The 20021-nt window shown below is 30.7% G+C and overlaps 1 protein-coding gene and 1 pseudogene across 3 annotated transcripts in view; both read left to right on the forward strand.

Annotated features, from left to right (window-relative positions):
- The first annotated feature begins 2115 nt into the window (after positions 1-2115).
- LOC129909269 (uncharacterized) lies at positions 2116-3270 on the forward strand (annotated as a pseudogene).
- Positions 3271-17089: 13819 nt separating this feature from the next.
- The window catches only part of LOC129916433 (UNC93-like protein), a 45296-nt gene continuing 42364 nt past the window's right edge, over positions 17090-20021 (forward strand). The window contains exon 1 of one of the 3 annotated variants that reach the window (XM_055996396.1): positions 17090-17586. The gene's annotated coding sequence lies outside the window, so the exon portion shown is untranslated. The remainder of the gene's footprint in view (positions 17587-20021) is intronic. The other 2 variants (XM_055996414.1, XM_055996405.1) reach the window with 2 other exon arrangements.

Here is a 20021-nt window from a genome sequence, read left to right on the forward strand (position 1 = left end):
TGTTACACATAATTCAGATGCTTAATTTGTTTAGTTTTACTAAAAAAGAAAAATATTGTCATCAATTTAAATTTTCAGTACTTACCACAAAAAGAGCTGAAGTGCAAACTCGATTTAAAATTAATCTTTTTTTTAACTGTTTTATTCTGCGGATAGGGATAGAATGGATGTTTCTCTATTTCTGGGCCCTCGGGTAGCAAAAGTATGAGGTATAGTCGTGGGGTGAAAGAGCTATTAACAATGAAACTTTCTTTGTTATTGGATCGATGTAAGGCATCTGATAGAAATGCTTCTCGCATAATTATAGCTACAATAGAAGCACTAGGGCAAAATCCAATTGACTTTGTAGTTTCAAAATCAAACTTACATTCAACAAGAAAAAACTTTTGCTTGGTTTAATGCCCCAAGAGCTTATCTGGCTCCTAAACAAGATCTTGATCTTTTGCGTAATTGCATTGAATACCGCAAGATAGACAAAGATATTTCAGAAAAGGCTCTTACTAAATTCTCAAACCATTTATGGTATTTGAGTTCAGAGCAGGCAGGTCTGGCGTTCTTTGACCTAACTTTACCAGATGGCGAACAAAATTAGAAACGGCCAACATAATTTTGAAAACCAGTGAAACGGAAACCAACAGAATAGTAAATCCAAAGCTACAGACACATGAAGATGAACAATTTGTCACAGCAGGGTTAAAAAATATTGTGAACAAAGAAACATTGAACTTTTTCAGCCGATTGAAAATAGACACAAGTTTTCTCAAAGAACCTCCAAATCTTTGGCCCGAAAACCCGCATTTTAAAGAAGGCTTTAAAAAAGTGCAATCATTTAAAGTCGTAAATGACATGACAGAAAGGGGAGTCAAATTAATAACGGATTTTAATAACCTTTTAACTAAAGATGAGGAACAAAAACAATATGTACTTCAAGTAGTCAGTGAGTGCCGAAAATTGTATCCTGATGCTTCCAAAACTACTTTGTAAATCTGTTCATTAATTTTTTTTAGTATTTACTTCATTAATTATGTATAAGAAATGTAACACGATGTTATTTTTTTGTTTTTTAGGCCGTGTGTGAATTGCGTAAAATAGTTCACATAGTGTAAAATATTTGACACTGTTGAGGTGAATAAAAAATTTTCAGCTGTTAAAAATTTATTGGGCTCTGGGACCTGGTTAAATTTGAGTTAAATTTTTTTTGCAGATGGTTTTGTTTTGTTTTTTTTTTTTTTATTAAAAAGGAGTTTCATAGCAGAAAAGAGGCAGAGAAAAATATTAAACAATAAGCCATACAGCTGAAATTTTTTTTTTCACCTCAATAGTGTCAAAAATTTTACACAGTGCTAACTATTTAACGCAATTCACACACAGCCTTAGAATTCTGTTAAATGTTTCGTTTTTTTAAATAAAACAGTTTAAAAAAAAGTTTCATTTTAAATCGAGTTTGCACTTCAGCTCTTTTTGAGGTAAGTACTGAAAATTTAAATTGATGACAAAATTTTTCTTTTTTGGTAAAACTAAACAAATTTAGTATCTGAATTATGTGTAGCAACACTACCTTTAATTAAATATATAAAAAGTGAAAATAACCCGATCTGTTTGGGAGCTAGAGCTAATTTTCTTCGAAAAACAGTGAAAAAACAGAGATTTTTGATACTTTGAGCGAGTGTCGGCACCATTTAGAGTTATCCAATCGAGCTGAAATTTTGGCTATCTAAAAATCTGCAAAGGCGGAACATTTTATGGGGTTCCCCCGACCAAATTTCGAAAATCGATTTCTTGCGGTCACTCTAGTATACATGTATAGTAAGTCTACTGTGCTTTACCACTACATACATGAGAATAAGTTACTCTGATATGGTAAGTGTTAGCAGATATGGATTTTTTTGGGATTTTTTTTGTAAATTTTTGGCAATATTTAGATTTTTTCGTTGATTTCTTAAAGGAATTCTTTATTTTTTTTGGGAAGTTTCCGGTCGTTCTAGTGTTCGTAGTTTTTATACAGTAAAAACAAATGTTTATTACTGTATTTTATACGATATTCAAACGGTTAAAAATGCGGAAATTTATAACAAGTTGCAGTGCATTTATTATTTGCAATTTAAAATTCTTAGAATGGAGAGTGAAAGTGCTAGTGTTTCCGAAGCTTCTTTTCCTCGTGAAAATGAAGAATCAACGACTTCAAAACGCCAGAACATGAAAACGAATGAAATTCAAAAAATGTGGTAAGTTTAAAAATAATGTACGTTCATTGTTATTTTTATTTATTACATATATTTTTATAGGAATTTGATCAAACTTTATAATAAAATTAGTGACGAGCCTTTGGCAATAAAGTTTGCGGAGGAGCTGGGATTACTCCCAGTAAGCAGAAACTGCAAACTCCACCGTTGTCCAATGCCAATATATACAGCGGACCATGCCATAGGCTATTTTCGGTGCAATAAAGGTGTATGCAGAGGCAAAAAAAAAAATTTTCGCGCTTCGGAAACCTGGTTTGAGCAAGCTAGGATACCGGTGCAAAGCATTTTTTTTTTGATGTACTGTTTTGCGAAGAAGCACACATACGATACTGTCCGGATTGAGGATTTCACCTCTCCGGACAGCAGTATCTCTACGAGAACAATCGCAGATTGGTACAGTTACTGTCGTGAAGTAACTGTCGATTATTTCATAGCCAACCAAGAGCAGGGCGGTAAGATTGGCGGCCCTGGACGCGTCGTTCAAATTGACGAAAGTAAATTTGGACGACGCAAATACAACAAAGGTCGTCGTGTGGATGGCCATTGGGTCCTAGGAATGATAGAGGATGGGTCTGAAGACCTTCGCCTAGAAGTTTGCATGGACAACGTGCGAAGTGCTGAGGTAAAATTTTATTATATAAATGGTAAATAAATTTAAATATAAATGTATGTTATTTCTCTTTACAGGTTTTAATCCCTTTAATAAAAAAAACATGTTAACGTTGGCACCACCATCCACACGGACTTTTGGAAGGCCTACGACTGCTTGAAAGATCATGGGTTCGTTCACAAGAACGTGAACCATAGTGATCCCGAAAACCCTTTTGTTGCTGACGATGGGACACACACACAAAGAATTTAATCTCAGTGGCGAGTGGTCAAACGATCATTTTACAATGATAGTTACAACCACGAATTTGGTGACTGGATTGTAGAGTACCAGTGGAGGAGAAATTAAAAAAAAAAGATGGAGGATCCATTCGAGGATCTAATAAAAGCCATAAAGTTTACCTGTAATAAATTTTAAGTGTTGCAAAAAAATAATTAGTTTGTTAACAAATACTTGTTGTTTACTCTTGGAAAAGTTTGAAGTGGTCGAGGATGTTTTTGAAACGAAGGTATGATATTCAAAAAATTTTGTACATACCCAACCTTGTCCCCACCTCAAATCCTATAGTGAGCCCAAGCAGAGGGGTTGCAGGGGGGGCAGCATGCCCCCCTTACCCATCTCACTTTTATACGACTTGAACTTTATATCTATACCATAATTTTAAAATTCGCGCGAAAAAGACAAAATTATAAAAAAAAATTTGTTTTTACTGCATTTTGAGACAACAAATTAACGACCCGGTGGGGGGGGGGGGGGGGCGCGATTGCGCCGGGGCGGGCGTAGCACCGCACCGCGCACCCGGCTCCCATCGGCAGCGCGTCGCGCTTCGGGTTCATGCTGCGAGGGGGAGGGGTGCGGTGGAACGGGGCGCTAGGGGTTTGGTGCGGCACAGTCGCGGTTCGCGACGCACCCTCCTCCCACCGCGTGGGGCACCGAAGATTGCAACCGGGTCCGTGGCGCGGTGCTACACCCGGCCTCGTCGCAATCGCACCCTGCGACACCCCCCCCCCCCCCCTTATCAAAATTAAATCCTACGTTTACAATTTTCATTTTAATTAATATCTTTGGCTCGCTCAAAATATAGGAAGAAATCGAAGAAATTTGGATTTTTAGTGATTTTCGAAATATATGTTTTTATTTAATTGCGCCGTTTGGATATAAAAAGAAATACAGTAGCGAGCAAAAAAAATGCAAACAATAAAAACATTTGCATTTTTTTGCTCGTCTAAAAACGCATATTAAAGTAGACTTTTGACCAAATAATGTTTTCGGAGTAAAATATTGAACAAATTGACTCTGTTTAATGAAAATAAAACAGTTTCAATATGCCATATTTGGTAACTTAGTTCTTTTTCAAAACTCTTTAAAAACTTTTTCGTTTGCATTTTTTTTGCTCGCTACTGTATAATAAATATTTGTAGGCTTTCAAAAAAAAAGATAATTCCAAGGAAAAACTTTTAAGCTTATATTTGTTGGCATTGAACACTTAGTAAAGAAGCTGTGAAATGATAAGCGAAGAAAAAAAATCATTTTTTCATATAAAATCGTTTTTTTCTTAACAACTACAACGATTTGAGCGAGCCAAAGACGCACGATAATATAATTTTTTTTACATATTATTAAACCTTGGACCCTAATAAAACTTTTGACCACTACACTGAGGGAAAAAATAAATTGAAGTTGAAACGCCTTTGTTTCAAAGATGAACTACTTTGATTTATATTGCTTTAAAAAACGCAACCATTAAAAATTAAACATTTTTCTACGTTGATTTTAAAATGTTCATCTTCAACGCAAAATCATTCCGAATCATAGTTGAATCAATATGGTTTTCATTGATTTTACGTTGTTTTATGGTGGCTTTTCCCTCAGTGTATTGCAAAATTAGAGTACTTTTTTTCGGCCACCCACTTAAATGAGTAAAACCCACTTAAATGCTTACCCACTTACCTATCGATTAGACGGGAGAAAAAAAAATATAAAAATCATAAAATGCACGTACAATCCTGTGCTATATTAAAGTAGTAATCTATTCTTTATTTTATTTTTTGACTTAAGTTGTTTCATTAAATAGTTTTTGAGAAATTAAGTTTTAAAGAAGAAATTTTGAAAAAAAATGTGTACGTTTTTTAATTGATTTTGTATAAAATTTTGCAATATTATGGACATATTTATACCATTATTTAATGACCTAGTAGTTTTTAGTCAAATACTAAAGACTTCATTCTAATAAATATTAAAGTTCCTAAGAATAACAAAAAAACTGAAACATACTTTTTCCCGGGAAACACAGTTTTTTTTTATTTGCATTAAAATTTGTTTATATCTCAAGAATATTGTGTTCAAACTGTAGGTCTTTTGAGCCAAATTAACCAAGTTATGAGTATTTTAATACTTCGCTTACGAACGTTTTAGTGCAGTTCAAAACTTCAAATCGTTCTCCCTAACTAACTAATGTTTTCAAAGCCGGTGCCCCTCCCATAACTTCAAAACTACTCCACCGATTCTTTTGAAATTTGGAATACTATTTTTACTTGCGATATAGGTACTATAGGGCAAGTTTAGGATTCGTAAAAAAAATCGAACTCGAGATAACAATTTTACATGACATTACGATGATGGAGAATGCCAAAAAAGTGGGTCCGGCAATTCTGTCTGTCTGTCTGTCTGTCTGTCTGTCTGTCTGTCTGTCTGTCTGTCTGTGTGTCTGTCTCTATCTGGAGCTGCAGCCTATACGAGTGAAGTGATTTTCTTCAAACTTGGTAGTTAGCAGTTTTTGGTGATTCCCTAGAGGGGAAATTGAATTTTTTTTTTTATGACCAAAACTAACGGTACCTGCCATATAACGGAAAGAGAAAAGTTAATTTTTTTCAAAAACGGCTCTAACGATTTTGATTAAAATTTTTGTGTGTAGTACTACACATAAGAGCCAACTTTTTAAATAAAAAAAATATTTTTTGTACCGTTATTAACGGTACCTGTCATAGAACGGTTTTTTTCGTTTCTGAATATCTCGTACAAAATTAACCCGATTTAAATGAAAATTTTTATACAAAAGTCTGTAAGTAAAGATAATATTAAAATTTTAGAAAATTTTCAAAAAACGCATTTTTGGTTTTTTAAAAAATATTTCAAAATTTTTTTTTGAAAAATCAATTTTTTGAAAACGGATCAATGAAAAATTTTGAAATTTAGTTTTTATGTGTAAATTAATTATTTCTTCAAAATGGCATACCAACTTTTTTTTTGAAAAATGTTAAAAAAATTTTATATATAAAAAATTATTTTTTTAAAAAACGGCTCCTACAATTTTCAAAATTTTTTTTCTAAAAATACCTTTTAATACGAGAAATAAAATGGCATATTTTTTTTTTTTTTTAAGATATTTTAAAACGGAGTTTTATTAATTATAAAAACAGATTTAATTTTTTATACTACTTATGAAATTTCTTCAAAATATCAAATTTTAAATTTCTTGAATAAAAAGCTTTAACATTATAGTAACTTTAAGCATAAGAGCAAGTACGTGCGACCCCAGTCGTGCAATTTATTTTTAAAGGTATCCCTGGAGAAACTTTCTCAATAAAATAATATTTATAAAAAACTATAAGTAAGGGTCGCTTTTAAGGAGTTTTTTTTCAAGGGGTCTTTATTTTCGGGGTGCAAACTTGGACAAAGGGGGGGGGCACGTGCCCCCGTGCCCACCCCCCCCCCCCTGGATCCACCGTTGCATGCGCTGCCTGAAATATTTTTTGTTGCAATCTCATTGTTCTATTAAACTACTTACGGTTATTTATTATCGTATAGTTAATTCAACAAGGTTGAACAAGCTTTGACCTGACCTGTGAGTGAACCATTCTTAAATATTAGTTTTAAATAATTGCAAATAGTTGAGGACCACATTGTCAGAATTATTTTGATAGAAGAAATGTAGAATACATAACAATAAGCTGGGCCTTATTTCGCGAACTACGAATCGTACCAATAATAAAACATCTATATGTCTATACAGTTCTTTGGGTCTTCCAGTAACTTGTCTTATGCCATGCTTTATAATCTTTAAAACAAAATTGTACTTATTTATTATTTCAATCAATAATAAAGATTTATCTAATCTTTGCTAATATATTTATATATTGCATCATCCAAATTAAAATACATTCAACAAATCTAAAATCAGTCGTTTCAAAGGCATCTCCTTTAGTTTTCAGAACGTTTCGTCATATCAATGAACGCTGTTAAATTTGGTGGTACCTAAAGTCAAAATATTAAAGTAGAATGACCGGTTTCGTCCCATCAACTTGTTGTGATTAACGCCAAATGCGCCGCAATTGAACAAAAAAAATTAAATCGTAAAAAACAACAATCGCCAAGTTTGATAAACCACACGGAGAAAATAAGGGCACCACCTTAAAACAAAACGATTTTCGCTTAAAATAAGTGGACTCCACTTACATAAATCTAAGGTGAACTTCATTTCTTTTAATGTGAATGTTGATCTTAAAAAATCGACAGAAATAAAAATTTTTAAATCAGAGTCACACCATAACTTTAGTTGCAGTTTATCATATTTATTAGACTGGGCCAAAAATATAAAATATTTTTTTTTTGAAAGTTACTTCGAAAATCTTGTTCAGGATGATGAAAAAAAAATTGGTGAAAATTTGAGCCGTTAAAAATAATTTTAAGAGGTCTATCATCGGTGTTTTTTATTTTTATACATGATATGATGTGTTACAACAGAACTGCTAGACGATCAAAGTAAAAAAAAATTCTGTTCATTTTTTCTTATATAAAATTAAATTTCCTACAAAAAAGATCTGATTGAAAATTTTCGTCAGACGAGCCGTATTCGAGTAATTAAGCTTTTTAAATCGAAGTGTTTTTTCAATTTGACTGTTTCACTTTGGAATTTTGTGACGAGCAAATAAGTGAATAGAAAAATAAAACTACGACAGATTCTTATAGGAAATTTAATTCTCTATAAAAAAGGTCTCGTAGTAATTTACCCTAAATTGAGTTCTGAAGAAGTTATTCACGATTTAAATCGAGAAACAAATTAAAAAATCAATTTTTTTTTTGCTCAATTTTTTTTAACTTTACGGAATATTTATTATTATTTTAACAATATTATGCAAAAATATCAAATTTTACCAATATACCTGCATATAAGCTCACTCAATTGATATTTTCTCACCAAAAAAAAAAGTATTTTTACCGTCTCCAAGGAATTTTGTAGTAAAAAATCGAAGTGTTTTTTCAATTTGACTGTTTCACTTTGGAATTTTGTGATGAGCAAATAAGTGAATAGAAAAATAAAACCACGACAGATTCTTATAGGAAATTTAATTCTCTACAAAAAAGGTCTCGTAGTAATTTACCCTAAATTGAGTTCTGAAGAAGTTATTCACGATTTAAATCGAGAAACAAATTAAAAAATCAATTTTTTTTTGCTCAATTTTTTTTAACTTTACGGAATATTTATTATTATTTTAACAATATTATGCAAAAATATCAAATTTTACCAATATACCTGCATATAAGCTCACTCAATTGATATTTTCTCACCAAAAAAAAAAGTATTTTTACCGTCTCCAAGGAATTTTGTAGTAAAAAATCGAAGTGTTTTTTCAATTTGACTGTTTCACTTTGGAATTTTGTGATGAGCAAATAAGTGAATAGAAAAATAAAACCACGACAGATTCTTATAGGAAATTTAATTCTCTACAAAAAAGGTCTCGTGGTAATTTACCCTAAATTGAGTTCTGAAGAAGTTATTCACGATTTAAATCGAGAAAAAAATTAAAAAATCAATTTTTTTTTTTGCTCAATTTTTTTTAACTTTACGGAATATTTATTATTATTTTAACAATATTATGCAAAAATATCAAATTTTACCAATATACCTGCATATAAGCTCACTCAATTGATATTTTCTCACCAAAAAAAAAGTATTTTTACCGTCTCCAAGGAATTTTGTAGTAAAAAATGAGTCAGTTCTACAATTATAAATTATTTAATTGCATTGTTTCATAGATTTACAAATTATTAATTATCATCATTATTTATTATATATTTACAAATTATTAATTACTATTATTAATTATCCAATAATCGTGTTCTCTCTTTTTTTTCATAATTGCATTGAAACTGGACTGCACTCATTTTTTACTACAAAATTCCTTGGAGACGGTAAAAATACTTTTTTTTTTGGTGAGAAAATATCAATTGAGTGAGCTTTGCAGGTATATTGGTAAAATTTGATATTTTTGCATAACATTGTTAAAATAATAATAAATATTCCGTAAAGTTAAAAAAAAATTGAGTAAAAAAAAATTGATTTTTTAATTTTTTTCTCGATTTAAATCGTGAATAACTTCTTCAGAACTCAATTTAGGGAAAATTACTACGAGACCTTTTTTGTAGAGAATTAAATTTCCTATAAGAATCTGTCGTGGTTTTATTTTTCTATTCACTTATTTGCTCATCACAAAATTCCAAAGTGAAACAGTCAAATTGAAAAAACACTTCGATTTAAAAAGCTCGTCTGACGAAAATTTTCAATCAGATCTTTTTTGTAGGAAATTTAATTGTATATAAGAAAAAATGAACAGAAATTTTTTTTACTTTGATCGTTTAGCAGTTCTGTTGTAACACATCATAGGTATCATGTATAAAAATAAAAAACACCGATGATAGACCTCTTAAAATTATTTTTAACGGCTCAAATTTTCACCAAATTTTTTTTTCATCATCCTGAACAAGATTTTCGAAGTAACTTTCAAAAAAAAAAAATATTTTATTTTTTTGGCCCAGTCTAATATTTATCATATCATACAGTGAGATAGCACGATGGTAAGGCACTCACCTATTCTATTATCTTTGTTACAAGTAATCAGATTACATTTGTAATCAGTTATTTGAATACTGATTATATTGCCAAAATTGAAAGGTGTAACAAACCATATTTTACCTAATAGAATGATTTTCTAATTTGAATCTTATTTGCGAGCTTAGTAGTTCCGAAACACTTTTTCCAATTTTTTTTTCTCGTTATTTCGGATTTTATTGCGAATATTGATTGATTCTAACTGCTTCTTGATGAGGGTTCGAGAATAATTTTGTTATTGATTTGAAATAAGCAATGCCATTCTTTCAAATCCCTTTAAAAAGAAGTCAATACAGGTTGGGTTTGTAGATCTTGCAAATCATTAAATAGGTCGGCACGAGTACGATAACTTAGGCGACAAGAATTGATAACGGTATTTTGTAGAGGAGTTCAATACAATCATTTTTACTTGCGATATAGGTACTATAGGGCAAGTTTAGGATTCGTAAAAACAATCAAACTCGAGATAACAATTTTACATGACATTACGATGATGGAGAATGCCAAAAAAGTGGGTCCGGCAATTCTGTCTGTCTGTCCGTCTGTCTGTCTGTCTGTCTGTCTGTCTGTATGTACCTCGAGCTACAGCCTAAACTATTCGAGTGATTTTATTCAAACTTGGTAGTTAAGAGTTTTGGGTGATTCCCTAGAGGACAAATTGAAATTTTTTTTTTAGGACCAAAACTAACGGTACCTGTCATATAACGGAAATAGAAAAGTTAATTTTTTTCAAAAACGGCTCTAACGATTTTGATCAAAATTTTTGAGTGTAGTATTACACATAAAAGCCAACTTTCGAAATAAAAAAAATATTTTTTTTACCGTTATTAACGGTACTTGTCATATAACGGTTTTTTTGATTTATGAATATCTCGTTCAAGAATACCCCGATTTGAACAAAAAATTTTATATAAAAGCGTTTAGGTAAAGGTAATACTAAAATTTTAGAAAATTTTGAAAAAACTCATTTTTGGATTTTTAAAAAATATTTCAAAATTTTTTTTTGAAAAATCAATTTTTTGAAAACGGGTTTATGAAAAATTTTCAAATCTCGTTTTTATGCGTAAATAAATTATTTCTTCAAAATGGCCTAAACTTTTTTTTTGAAAAATGTTAGAAAATTTTTATATAAAAAAATTATTTTTTTAAAAAACGGCTCTAACGATTTTCGAAAATTTTTTTCTAAAAATTCCTTTTTATACAAGAAGTAAACTGGCATACTTGGTTTTTTGTGAAAGATCATTTAAAACGGTATTTAATTAATTATAAAAACAGATTTTATTTTTTTTTAATTTCTTGAATTTTCTTAATTTTCTTGAATAAAAAGCTTTAACATTAGAGTAACTTTAAGCATAAGAGCAAGTACGTGCGACCCCAGTCGTGCATTTTATTTACTATGGGAGGGGGGGGGGGTTTTCTCCCCCGTTTAGGCGGGAGGGGAAATTTTCTGAAATGTGACGTAAAATACAAAAAAAATTATTAAAAAACAACGGCAACACTTACAGTTATGAATGATACCTTTTCAAAAGGCAGAATTGTAATTCTAGTTTTTAAATCAAATTATTTCAACTAATTTTTCTCGAAATAATCAACTTCAAAGTCAAAATTTGAGGCTAAAGGTTAAAAAAAAACACATTAAATACTATTTTTACCAAGACTGTCATTTTAAATATGAAATTAATCAATGAAATAAACTGCCTTAATCAATTTCTTATCACATATTGAAAAGCATATGCTTCTATGCCTTATAGTTTCCGAGAAAATTGAAAATAAGAACATTACCTTTTTATCAGATTTTTATTTTCTTGACTATTTTCGCCAATATTAACAGCTTTTTAACTTAAAAGTATCATGCCTGGCCCGCTTCGCGGGTTCTCAGAATTTTAACTTCCTTTTTGGGTCCTCTGTCCCGCTCAGACAACTTCGTTGCTTCTCTTAGGCCATTTGAAATTAGTCTTAAGAATCTCGCGATTTTTTTTATAAAAATGGTAAATAAAAATGGTAAAGGTATGAAGTCCAAGGCGTATCAAAGTGAGATGGGTAAGGGGGGGGGGCATGCTGCCTCCCTGCAACCCCTCTGCTTGGGCACACTATAGGATTTGGGGTGGGATCAAGGTTGGGTATGTACAAAACGAATTCTTAAAAATAAATAAAATTGGTATAGGTATGAAGTCCAAGGCGTATCAAAGTGAGATGCAAACCCCCCTTCTTGGGCACACTATATGATTTGGGGTCAAGGTTGGGTATGTATACAAAGTTTCTTTTGAATTCGAAAAAACTTTTAAATTGCAAGGAGGCATACTGCGTTCATGCATTATGTTTATATAAACACGAAAACAGCTCAAAGCTACAAATCTGATAAAAAGGTAGTTTTTTAATTTGCAATTTTCTCAAAAACTAGAAGGCATAGAAGCATCTGGTTTTCAGTATTTGATAAGAAATTGATTGAGGCAGTTTATTTCATTGATTAATTTCATAATTAAATGTGTTCTTTTTTTAACTTTTTTTTTCAAATTTTGACCTTGTAGTTGATTATTTCGAGAAAAATTAATTGAAATAATTTGATTTAAAAACTAGAATTAAGTGTACAATTCTGGCTTTTGAAAAAAGTGTCATTCATAACTGTAAGTGTTGCCTTTGTTTTTTAATAATTTTTTTTGTATTTTACGTCATATTTTAGAAAATTGCCCCTCCCGCCTAAACGGGGGAGATAGACCACCCTTCTATAGTAAAAAATGAATGTATTGAACTCCTCTACAAAATACCGCTATCAATTCTTGTCGCCTAAGTTATCGTACTCTCCCCAATAGGTCCATTTCTTCCTATCCAAAGAATACCGACTCTTCATTAATGAATTTTTAAATGCATGACTGTAGTGTCCTGCAACCCCATCCGGTTGATTATATGATGTCTTTAGTCAAATCGATAAAATATCCTGGGTTGGATCTTGTAAATAATTATGCAACACCTCCATCAATCAATATTCGCAATTAATTAAAATTGCAACTGCATTTAAAATTAATATTATCTTAAAGGAAAAAATGATAAATGTTTAATTCTTAGCATTTTAAGACTAAAACAAAGAACACATCTTTTTAAGATTTCAACTGGTGGAGATTTTCCCAAGTATGTATCTTAAAATAATGAGTTTTCTGGTAAACTTGTTAACTACTTTTTTGTTTATTACACTGGCCAACAAGGTCTATGTTACAGACAGCAATATATACTTTTCTATAGGTTTTTTGTTTGCTGAGCCCTTATCCGAAGTCAGAAAAATTCTATCACATAACGTTTTTGAGATAATCCCATTAGAAAATCGAAAATGCCGCTTTTACCAGTTTTCGAGGTTGTTTTCTTAGCGTTTGGTTTTTTGTTTTAAATAAATTTGTAATGGTTTCTAAAAGTATATTTTAAATATCTCTTTTCTTCTTCGAGAAAACTTAAGTTGAAATCAACGTGTTTGGTTTCTTATGTTTGTTTGCTTTTAATAGCAAATCTCGAAAAGTTCTTTGCCAATCGCTTTCAAATTTTGACACCTTGTTAAAGACCTTTAACAAGCTCGTACTATTATTTTTAACAGAGAAATTATCATTAACATGAGTAAAGGTACACCAAAGTTAGTGTTTTCTTCAATCATCGCTGGACGCTTAGTGGTGTAAACTTTGCTTGCAGATGCTGTAAAATAAATTTGTTCTTAGAGTTTACCCAGAAATCCCTCTTTTAAATTTTCTTTAAGCGAAACACCCATCATTATTATTTTTTTTTTTTTTATTTTATTCTTTCGTTACGTTACCGTTAAAATATTTTGTTTTAATTTTTATTAATTTATAAATTACCTTAATGTTAATTTTGTGTGATTATAATATTTGTAAAATATTTCTATTTTTTATGGTTCCGCACAATATTATAAAAAAAAAAACAAGTGTAGTAAAAAAAATGTAATTTGATTAGGTTACTGTAATCATTAATCCGGATTACTGATTACATTTTGTAATCAGTAATCGTTAGTCAGATTACTTTTTGTCACAATTTAATAGATCGTATCTCGAGGCGTTGTTAATAGTAGAACCAAATCCTTACGTAAATACAACGAAAAAATTCGTTGAGACAACGAAAATTTAATTAATTTTCAGCCGGTGAAAAGTTTAATTGGCTTCAACGAAATGGCTTTCATACGTTAATGAAGCATTTCATCAATTAACGAAAACTGTAGTATTTTAATGAAATTCTTTCATACAAATTTTTGATCAGTAAATAAATGAATTTTTATATCACTTGACGAAATGTTTTCATCAATTAACGTTAAATTTAATCAAATTACAGCTACGGTGGCCAAATATGATATTTTTCGTTAGTTAATTTACTTTTTGATTAATTAATGTAAAGAACTTTCGTAAGCTAACGAAGTTTTTCGTAGATTTTAATAATATTTTAATTAAATTACGGAAAAATAGTCGTTAGCTAATAAAACTTTTCGTTGTTTTAATTATTGTTTTAGTAGACTATACCTACGTTATTTACGTAGACCTACGAATTTTTTCATTCATTTTTCTTCCCTAAATTTTTGAATAAAAAAAAGAGTGTGTGTACACAAATGTACACACGACTGAAGTTATACTTCTCACTCAGTATATTAATTGAATTTCATTTGATATTTTTATAATTTTTGTTTTACATTATTATTAAAGTAATCAAACAGCGTATTTTTTTTAACAATCTCAGCTTATGGTGATCTTAGGAATTTTTTTGACGCTATCTCCGTACCTTAACCCAAGAAAATATGACTTCCCTGAATATATGTAGTTATACATGAAAAATATCTTTATAATTGGAAATTAAGAATCATCATACCAATTTCCGGGGCTAGATTTTTAAGAAAAAAAAAAATTGAATTTTATCTACGATAGATGGCCTTTATATCAATACAAGTTTAGTTTTAGTCTATGTTGTTTTCTTTTCCTTTTATTTATGAGTATTAACATTTTTGTTTTTTGTGGCAACTCTCCACATGCAACTTGCCACATGCCTCGTGCTACTTGCCACATGCCACATGCACTTGCACCATGATTCATGCCACATGGTACTTGCCACATGCCACATGCAACTTGCGACATGAAACATGCAACTTGCGACGTGTTGTGTTTTTTTTAACGGTAGTGCGGCGTACTGCACTTTTGAATACTAAAGTACTACCAACTATAAAGGTGAAACGACAGCCCTGCTGCCCAATTGTCTCGGAGATGGCGATCGCGTCATAATCCCTTTGACATTCTTGTCGGGCTATGGGTTTAATCGGGCTGTCGTGAGTTGGGGTGTACAAAGTCGTGTTGTCCTGAGTCGGGCTATACCCTTTCCTTAAAAGCTTCTTATTTTAGAGTTTCACGTGAATCGAATAGCAGAATACGGCCGAAGGTCTATCTTTGAACAAAAAAATTTTATTTTGAAAATCATTATTAACGGTACCGGCCATAGAATCATTTTTTTGAAATCCGATTTACTACGAAACTACTAATTCCATTTCAACGAAACTTTTTGTTAAAAAGCATTCATACAAATTTAATATAAGCCAAAAATAAAATTTTGAAAAAAATAATTTTTGGATTTTTAAAAAAATTTTGAAATTTTTTTTTTGGAAAAATCGAATTTTCGAAATTTTGCTTTTAGATTTTTTAAATTTTGCTTTTAGATGTTGATTAGTGATTTGTACAAAATGGCATACGAATTTTATTTTAAAACTTTTTTTTTCAAAAAATTATATATACAAAATTAGGTTTTCAAAAAACGGCTTTAACGATTTTGAATTTTTTTTTGTAAAAATGCACCTTTATATATCAAATAAAACTGCATACTTGTTTTGGAGGGCAATTTGATTTCAGATTTTGTTTTAGTTTTTTTTTTTAAACCAATTTTATGATTTTTTTTTGTTTCTTATGCCTACATTTATACCAACATTTCTCAAAATTTAAGCAGCTTGAACTCTAAGAGCAGGTTCGTGCGACCCAGTCGTTCATTTAATTTTAAGTCATCTTGGTTAGGATCAGCTTGTTGAACGCTTGCTAATAAAAACACCACTTATTGTTTGCCCACGATATTTTTTTATTTATTCCGCTTGATAAGTCTTCGCACTTACAGGGTTGAATTTAAACTACCAGAAAGGCAGAAATGCAAACAAGAAACGAAAATACGAGTGCTCTGTATGCATTTTTTCGTTAGTCTATGTTAGCAAACGATTTATTTTCGTTAACTGATGTACATATTTTTGCATAAGCCGATGTAATATTTCATTAGTCTATGAAGAATATTCATAAGACAATTATTTATTTTCATAACGTAATGAAGATTTTCGTTAGTCAATGTTGAATGCCGTTTATTGATGAGATATTTCGTTACTTAATTACAATTTTGATCAAGAAACGGATAAGTTTTTATTTTAAACATTTTTTTCCGTTAAAATTACTCATTTTACATTTTTCGTTAAGTGATGAATCTTTTCATCACATATTTTCGTTGAGCCAACGAAAGTTTCGTTTGGGCCAACGAAAATGTAGTGTATGAAACGATTTTCATTTTTTTACGTAATTTATTATTTTCAGTGCAGGTATATATGCAGAAACAAAGTCATCAATCCAAAACGAGCAGAATTGGCTAAGTCCAAAAACTAATTTGACATAGTTTTCAAATTTCAATAAAACACGGCAACTGTGCATTCATAAGATTTTTTTTCTTAGGCTGTTTTCACTAAATTATAGCACTAGTGCCCCATTTACACGACTGAAAATTTTTCGGTATTTTTCGCAGAATTTTAGGATTTTATTTTCCATCGTACACTGCCATATTTTTTGGCATTCATTCATAAATCATAATTACTGGCAAGTTTTCACTCAAGTAAATGGAGCATAGAGCATAAATGCGAACCTAAATTTTGGTTTAAATTCTGACCCGGATATTTAAACCCGATTCTCCCGTATAGTAACATGTCACAACTTGTGAGAGTCACACAAAGCATTAATTCTTTGTTAAGTGTGTTGAGACTTAGACTTGAGAGCTGTAACCTCCTGTAAGGAGATCAAAACTTTGAAAAATTTTGTGATTTTCCCAAGTTTTGACTATGGGGAAGAATCGGGCTGTCAATCTACAAAAATATTAATATAATATAACTACATAGATATATTATGTTTACTACAAAAAGATGAAAATATTGTTAAATAAATTACCTAATTAATTCAACTACACCAAAACATGGTCAATGAAATTTATTCGATCACAATATGAATGACATAAACCTGTTGCAAGCAACACCTACTAATTTCGAAAAAAAAAACACATCAACTTTTAGTCAAGTCGAAGTTTATATAGCTACCTACCTAATTCACATTCAGATCTTAAAGTAACTTTTAACTGGCCGCATGTTCTCGTCGGTTATCTCCCCAAATGATTTGTATTTCTGCACAAAGTCATCGTTTTAAAAAGTGTTCCCCAGGTTTAAATCTGAAATTTCAACATCTTCTTAATTTATTCATAATGATGTGTTCTTAATGACGGGGGTGAAATATGTGAAAGTTTAAAGTGCAACTGAATTAATTTGTTTGTAAAAAATAATACCTCCGAATAAGTGAATTGTGAATATATAAAGAAATAAAATATCAACATTATTTAATATAATTTTTTTAACAAGATCTAGAGGTACCTACCCCGTACTCTTTTAAAAGTTTATTTTATTTTATTGTATTTGTTTGTGGCTTTGCGGTCTCTTTGTGATTATTTAATAAACTACATGTGTTTATATACAAATGTAGATAGGTGTGTATATGAATGGAACTTAATGTTTTTCAAGGCCAAAGCAGGTTTGTTGGATTTAAAAGTATATAAATACCTACATTTCTATGATTGTTTCTGCACTAGATGACATAAATTATACAAGTTTCGTATCTAATTTGAATTTTTTTATTTTTCTTAGTCAATGGGAACTTAAATTTGACGCGTCCATACAGAATACAGATACCTACATTATGTACAATGAAATAATTTTAATTACCTGTTTATTTTGTTAGACTCAATCAAAATTCACAATGTTGACATGAGATAGGTTCCCACCTGATAAGTTTTCACAATGCAATTTTATATTACTAATTACGAAGTTCCTTACTTTGAAGTAGGTCGATTTATACAAACTGATAACGAAGTTAATGTTGAAACATGATGACAATGAAGGTTTTGAATGAACAACAACAACTTGTGTGTGTTTACAACCAAGTTCATAGGCTGGAGTTATAGCTATTTCACGGGGACCAACACGATCATCAGACTTCTTTCAGTGGTGCTAAGTCGCTTATGTTCAATTAATGTTGAAAATTACCCGAGCGAGGCTTGAACTCACGACTTAGCGGTTGGGAGGCCGATGCACTGCACTACGCATCGTACCACCGCTGCCACTTGTGAATTCATAACCCCGAACAGGTTTTCAAATTATCAAGTTTGATGATGATCTTTTTTTTGCTTTTTGTGAAATGACTAAACCAAAACAAAATATTTATGTCTATATTTTTTTTTATATAAAAACTACTAACTATGACAAACAATGTCATACATGTTGATAAAAAATCAACTAAAAATGTTACTCGGCCCAAAATAAATTTTGACGACCAAAAATGTGTCCCTTTGGTTGAATTTCAAATGCGAGGAAAAAGTACAAATTAGTGAAAAAACTGTGGTCAGTTATGTATAACTTAGAAAACTATTTACGTAAATATACAACAATTTTGTAACAACAATTTCGCAAAACAGAATTATGAAAAGCAGAACTTTGACAAGTAGAATTTTGAAAACCAGAACGGGCAGTTCAGAAACGTTAGGGCCTAAATATTTAGGTAATTTTTAGCTCTCTGATTGGTCAACTGTCAAAAAAAATCCTTACAATTTAGGTCATTTTATTTTTCCTATGCTTTCTCTATGTTCTTAACCATCGAAGAACGAAATTCAAGCTAAAAAAAATAATGAAATTTCAGGAACTTTTCAGTTGGGAGTTATTTTCCAGTTCTAGGCCTGATTATGACGATTACAACTCAACTTCAACTTACCTTTATTGCCGTTCAGAAAATGACGTTGCCTAAATATGTAGTCCCTAATATTTCCTGAACGTGCCCAATTTAAAAAAAAAAAAACAGAATTTTGAAAGTAGAAAATTGACAAAAGAATTTTGACCCCAACCCTTTTGATGATGATTTGAAATTTTGAGGGTCTATGAAAAATTTCAAGTGCCGAAATATGATGTACTCAGTAAGACCTGCAACCTCTGGTAGGTCACTTCCAAAGTAATTAACACGATTTTTATTTTGTAACACAGTGTCATTTAACTGTCCAGGTCATTTTTCTTGCTCCAAAACAGTTTTTTGACTTTGGGGACTTTTCGTTTCGTTTCAGCTGCGTAGTAGGCTCAAGGCATTGTTCTTGACCATTGTTTCCAAAGTAACGAGTTTAAATATTTCAATCCCAGTAAAGACTTATTTCGCATAATATTTAAATAATTAAAAAAAAATATATTCAACATTGTCTCCCCAGCAAAGAATAAAATCTTAGCCACCTTGCGTTTCCATAGTTTAAAATGTAACTCATTTTGTCCGGATTGTTGTAACTTTTTTAATAAATGATAGCCATAAGTCTTTGTCGGAGTCGAGTTACTTAGCTCATAAAGTTAGAGGTTAAAATATTGGTGTCAAATAAAAAATAAGTTGATACTGTAATGTAGCAACCCTATTTTAAAGGAAAAATTTTCACATAACTAATATCGTCATATCATTGCTGTTCGGTCAGATATCTCATAAAAAAATGCAAATAAAAGCCTATATTGTGCATAAAATTAATAAAATAATATAATAAATGTCAATGTGAATGTGGAAATCCTAATGAGATGAAAATGACACAGATTTTTTTTTTAACATAACAGTACCTACATCTTTTAATAGTAATAATCACAACAAAAACATTACTGTTAGAAAAAGAGCCAAGTTCTCCTATGTTGAAATTATGCTGGCACAAAAAGTATTGAGATGTAAAAGTGTACCAAGTTCTAAAGTTTGGGTTCAAATTCGTATCAATAAAATTTTGATTGTTCTCTTGACAATTTTTCTTTTAATTACCGATTTTTAAAATTATTTAAAAAATTGCCAAGTAAACAATCAAAATTGTATGGATACAAATTTGAACCCAAACCTTAGAACTTGGTACACTTTTACATCTCAATACTTTTTGTGCCAGTTAGTTTCAACATAGGAGAACTTGG

This window comes from Episyrphus balteatus, chromosome 1 (assembly GCF_945859705.1).
Source record: "Episyrphus balteatus chromosome 1, idEpiBalt1.1, whole genome shotgun sequence".
Classification (NCBI taxonomy): domain Eukaryota; kingdom Metazoa; phylum Arthropoda; class Insecta; order Diptera; family Syrphidae; genus Episyrphus; species Episyrphus balteatus.